Genomic DNA, 6,452 nt, shown 5'->3' with positions numbered 1-6,452 from the left:
CCCAATAAGGGTGGGGGTGGCTCTGACCTTTGCCTCATGGCAACATGATTCCATTCACCACTGGCTGAAGAATGTAATGAGATACAGATGCTATAGATGCTACAATTAAATATCCAAAAATGGTTAAAGAGCTTTGGAGGCTGTGACAAACTGACAGAACTCAGGAAATGCAAACAAAGTAAGGGGTTTTATTCTATCAGAAGGTGGGGGAGAACAACCAGAAGAGCAGCCACACCTTAGTTCTACTTTTCTGTGCATTACAAATAGCAGATTACTTTTAATTAGGACTGTGTTAATAATTTATTCGATTGGTTTGGTTACTGAATGGTTTGAATTTAGAATGGGCCAGCTGACATGAAAAAACAAAGCTGTTTTGTTCTGTATTGCACAACAAGTTCCGTTTTACCCAAACAGAAACGTTTGCATTTTCATGTGTGTGTATGTAAAAAAACAAAAACACCACAAGCATTGGATGGCAAGACTCTCAAAGCAGGCTGGTGGTGATGGTGCTTGTACTACCATTTCTCCAAAAGCCAACTGATTGAGGCATTCACCAAGGACATGAGACCCAGGGTCATTTCCCTCCTTTGTCTGGAGAGGATTTAGAAAACACATCTCACACCTTCCAGGATAATGCCTGACCCATGAACCAGTGGGATATTCTGGAAGGGATCTTCCTCACTACCATGAAATGCTTAAATATTCACTGAGCAAGATTGGGAGGAAGTGTTTTCTATTATGGTGACTAGGGAGGTCAAGATGAGACTTCATGCCTCCTCAGTCAGTTGTGGGAATCAAACCTGCTCTCTCCAACCTGCCTGAATTCTCCATCCACCAGACTGCTAGAAAAAAGGGCAGTAGCACTTCTTTTGTGACCCTACCCCTACTACCCAATACCATTTACAGCCCAAAAGGTATTTTGAGCTGAATTTTGGTGAATCTACTTTCAGTGCACTTCCTCGTATGGAACAGTGAATTCATTCCGAAATAGTGTCATTGCAGTCAATGGAACGACTTGAGAGCTGATACCACTAAATTTAAATTGGGGTGTCAGAAACCAGCCATTTGTTGTTGTTATATGTAGCTTTCTCTTAATTTTTACCATTTCATTCTTTTTACTAAATCAGATTATAAATGTGTAGCACAGGTGTTGTTTATCCAGCAAGCTGAGAGAAATACGTCAGTCTTTAAAGGATGTTACCCCTTCACGGACAGATGTTAAAAGCACTTATGGTGAAGTTGTAAGTTGATTAGGTGAGATATAAGCTGACCTGTTTGAAATTATCATTGAAACTTGCTTTAAATTAAAAAATAGATTTTTTTATTTAAGTTTTGTTCCATGTCCACTTTCCTTGAACGCTTTCAATTTTTCAGCAACTACTTGAAAACTAAACATTTTCAGCTGACATTGTTTTCAGTTTGCAGTAGATTAGTTTCATGAGAATGAATCAGTTTTGGGAGCTATCAGGTTGGATTCCTGTAGGTTATTTAACCATCTTGTAGAATGTTTTAACAGAGAATTTGATTTCTTTTAACTTTTGGCTTAAAAATAAGCAATGGAAAAATTGTCACTTTCTATTAAAATATATAGGACTTCCAGGTGAGAGTGCACTGCATTATTAGGATCTGATCCTGCAAACATACGTAAAACTTACTCAGTTAAGTTGGTACTGATCACATGAGTAAAGTTACCAGTAGGGTTTGTACAGTTAGACCCTACATTTTCATCCATTTTAAACTAAATTTAATCTAGCAGATAGATCGTCTCTATCGCCTAGTAAGCTTTGTCTTTCTCTTTTTCTGAAGTGATTAGATTTTTCTCTTTACTGAATAATTTTGTGTACATGCAGTCAGCGCATCAATTATAGTAACACATATAATAATCTCCATAACATGGAACAGAGTTCCAGTGTAAGGACATACAGCAGGACAAATAGTCTGACAGGTTATCCAATGCTTTCTTGGAGTATTAGTGTTGATTCTGTGTAATTTGTTGGTGATAAATAGGTTAGTTCAGTTGATACACAGGTCTTTGGCCAAATGGTACTGTTGCCTTAAACCTACACCTACAGGTCCTGTAGTTTTTTCAAAGGTCCTGGGAGAGCCTTTAACTTTGTTATCTTTTCCAGGGTTAAAGAAGCAGCACCACCATTCATTCATTTCTCAGTTTGAGCATAGCCTTACAAGAATGGCACATTTTGCTAATGAAAATCCAACACCACAGGGTCTACTTAGCAGGAGATAGTATGGATAAGTCATTAGCACATCAGTGCCTGAAGGCCATTTTGGATATTTGAATATCTACATATCCAGAAGATATTTTGCTGCAGAAGACCTTTTAGGTTTCCTGACAAGGATTCCTCAGTCACAGATGCCAGCAAGAGACAAATGTTTCACTCCCAATTCTAATTTCCCTCTTCTTTAGGATTTTCCATTGAGTTCTGTCTTCCAGAGTGTGTGCCTCTGGGTGCATCTACACATGCATTAATGCACTTTTCCTAATGTGCATTAAATTTAGGACCTCCAATGTGAGGTACTAAATAAATATGCGTTGGGCTGCCCTGAGGCACAGTACTGACAGTGCACATTCATAAAGGGATGCTTAATGCATAGTAGCCTATTTTACTATGCATTAGTGTTACTGTGCATTAGTGTCATGTGAAAAAAGTGCAATTAAATAGGCTACTACACGTTAAAGTGCATGTGTAGACTTGCCGTCTAACTAGAAACTAACCATGGCAAATACTGTATTTCTGTATTATCCAGAATTGGATATATTTTCTGTGTTAAAGTCCTAGCACTTCTGAATGTTAAGGGTTACCTCTAACAGCCTCAGCTATACCAGAAAGAATAGCGTACACAGGAAATACATGCCAGGAAGATGGAGAATGTCGGAAGATGTGACCAGTAAATGCTGTGTGTATCGTGCAGCTCTCAAGCCTCCACATGAAGGCCTAATTCCTTTACTTATTGTCATGGGTCATGTTTTCACTTTCCTCTGCTACCTGAGTTCTGCTTTACTGTCATTTTCCAGAGAGGTAGTGTTGAGTCCTTAGCATCAGCCTAGTCCATAAAGGCTATTCAGTTTGCTTTGGTTTACACATGGTCTACCTGGTCTTGGTCCTTGAGCAATAAAGACTTAGCCTAGCTAATAGTGGTTTGACAGTTAGGTTATCTGCTTACCTGCCTCCCTGCCCCTCTCGTACCTGCCACTGTAGCATGAAGGGAAGGAACGATTGGATAATGGTGAATTTCCCAACTAAGTCTTCCCCTGCTCGATGAGGCTTACAGACCCCACAACGCTCACATTCATGGACTCTGAAGAATGAAGAACTCCTACTTCTTTCAGCCACACTACCCAAGCTACAGCTGAAACCAGACTCTCACCAAGCTGCCAGAGCGTGTTAACATGGGTGAGCATCAAAAAAATTCAATACGTCTCAGACTCCAGCAAGAAGGAGGTGTTTCCCTATAAATTCTGTTCTTGTCTCTTCCTAGACAATGTTTCTCATACAGAGAACCTGTATAACTTTTACCACTTTTGAATTCCACATTAAACAGCAAATTGTCATTATCCCTACAAGAAATTGATCCCAGGATTGCTACTGTTTCAGGATGTTCTGACACTGGTTGTGGGCAGTGCCTGTAAGTGCCTTAGTTAAATATAGCAAAGACATGTTTTGTGCACCAGAAGATTGAGGCAAATCTTGCAAACTGCCTTTTGTGGTGCAAACCTCTGAAAGTTAAGAGCTGCAGCATTACATGGTCATTAATGGTATCGCTTCACTTTGCCCTACATCTGGGGAATTCCTGATTTAAGCAGACATCTCTTTCTTTGCTTTATTATTTGGGAGCCCTCCAGCTTGCTAATGCCAGGTCCTGCTAAGGTAACCCAGGAGGCCAGACATTATAGCTTAACTGAAGTGCTTGCCCCCTTTCTGGGCATGAACACTGTTTATTTTAAAAATCTGATTTGTCCAATCAGATCGCTGGCACAGAATTATTTGCAAATTGGTTTTAGTTTAGATCCATTTCTCCCTCTCAATCCAGCCCCCATGCAAAGCTGAAAAGAAGAGAGGTGTCAACAAGGCTTGTCTATGCAAGGCTGCTTCTGCTGCCTGGATATCTGCCAGCGTGGTGGACTCTGCTTCATCTGCTGTCAGCAGGATGCAAACTACACCCTGAAAAGGCACTAGCTACTGGGTGGCAGCAAAAGCTTTCTTTTGGTCCAAGAGTTGGTACCGTTCTGTTGGCAGAAATGGGTCCCCACCTTCCCTGAGGGAAGCTCTAAGTATGGGTGAACTCACTGTTTTCTTACAGCTTTCCTGGTAGAACTGAGGGATGTAACATGGGAAGGGGCCTCCTGGGCCATGAAGTCCTGTCCCCTGCATTTTCAGGCTAATATGTGATGCAAAGCAGGCAAGATTTGAAACCAGGACCAGCCAGGCACATGCCCCTAGTGTAAGACTATCAGGAAGGCAGAGTATTGAGTGCTGAGGGCAAAACTATGAAATACAGACTAAGCTTGAATCTCCTATTGCAATCATTTCTTTATTTTGAGTTAATAGTGCCAGTGGGTTTGGAGAATTGTGGTGGCACTCACCATACCTTTAAGAATGGTTTCCTGCCATTTTTGAGAGCCAGCTGGAGCAAAGTAATCAGAAAGCTGGGTGGGGGTTGAAATGGTGCATTTACAGCAATGTGTTCAGCAGGAAATGGTGTTTATTTGCTTGTACATTGTCAAACTAAGCATAAACACACATCACATAGGCCCTCACTTTTCAGGCACGAACTGGGAAATAGGAAAAAAAAATCAGAATAGTTGCAGGCAGATCAGGCAAAGGGATAAGCCCTTGTTATAACTAAAACCTGCCACAGTTAGAACCTGTTCTTTGTGACTAAACCCATTGGGCCTACGTATCACCACGGGCAATTAGTGGAAGTGTAATGATGTCAGCAGAACTGGTCCAGTTAACAGAAGCTGGGGAGCAGGCCCATAAACGGAGGATTACAAGCCAGAAGACTGCTCACTGGACAAAGCACAGAAGAACAACTTGGAAGAAGAGATTAGGAAAGACGAAGAGAAAAAATAACTCGGGTTAGCTAGCAGTATTGGGTTCATAGACGGCACTTATGCAAAAGGTTTATGGTCAGTTCCCTTGATATGATTAAGCAATGGTATGTAGTGGTTAGGGTTGCAAATTGCTAGTCAGGACTTGCATTCTCTTTTTAGTCTCTTACCCTCTCTATCATCTGGTCTCCCTACGTTTCGAATGAATACAATAATCCTTGCTGTACCTCCCAAGACCTTCAGATGCCTAATTAAAATTGTATAAAGCATTTCAAGGGTGGTGTATGAAACATGTTAAATTAGCACAAAATATCATTATGAACTGAAAAGGCTGCATTGCACACACAGAGGAAGGACCTTCCGGTTTTGAAACAGTTTTGTGCTGGACCAACTAGACCCCCAGAGTTAAAAGCATAGATGTCATTCAACACTAATGCTGTCTCCATGACAGGCCTCAGGGCAACAATTCCAATAGGCAGAGCCATAGGCATAACCGTGCATAACAGTTTGTCCTAGTCTCAGGATAGGATGCTAGTCCTATCCTGACACATGCTAACCACAGGGTGCTAGTCTCATAGGAAATAATAGAACCCAGCATTTAGAACTGTAGAAAACAGCTTCAAAACCCATCATAGAAGCAGAGCCCTCAAAATTAATTACTGCTTGGCTAAAATCTAGCCATGTCTTTTGAGTCTTCAAAACTAAACTGAAATCTCAGGACAGGTGCTCATTTGCAATTCCTAGCACTTTGTATATGGTGTTAGAACCATCCAGCATTGAGGCCAGGGACAGGAAAAGGCAAAAGGCAATCAAAATGTGAGAGAAGGGTGGACAGAACCAGAGTCCCTCTCAGATGAACGGCACTGGAAAAGTGTTGTGTAATATCATCTAATTTTGCTGGCTAGCTTGCATACATGATCATTTTTATGCAGGCCCTCCAAAAAACAGAGGGCCAGATTCTTGGCTGTTATACATTAGTGTAACTAACCCTAAAGGGAGGGGAGGAAAATCTCACCTGATGTTCCAAGTAAAATACTTGCCTTTTAAGCCATTAACACAACATTGTTCTACAGATTCATTATTTTAACTAGCTAGTAAGGAAACTATGTATTAAAGAAACTTTCTCTTGCGTTATTTCCAGTAGCAAGCTCCATCTTATTGTCTTTTGCTTTTTTCTTCTTGCCCCACACTTCTAGAGCACATGCTTTCTCCAATAGCCTGCAGGCCTTCATCTCAAACTCCCAGTCCTTTCATGTCTAAGAAAATCCTTTATGTAAAAGCGAACATCAATGTGCTGTTGAAATCTGTGCTACAGAATAATATTCGGAGCATATTCTTCTTGAGTCCTATCCAAGTATTTGGGTTTAAAGAAAGGATCTAT

This window comes from Gavialis gangeticus, unplaced genomic scaffold, assembly GCF_001723915.1.
Source record: "Gavialis gangeticus isolate Ggan-Ray unplaced genomic scaffold, GavGan_comp1, whole genome shotgun sequence".
NCBI classification, from domain to species: Eukaryota; Metazoa; Chordata; order Crocodylia; family Gavialidae; genus Gavialis; species Gavialis gangeticus.
This window is presented reverse-complemented; position numbering follows the sequence as displayed.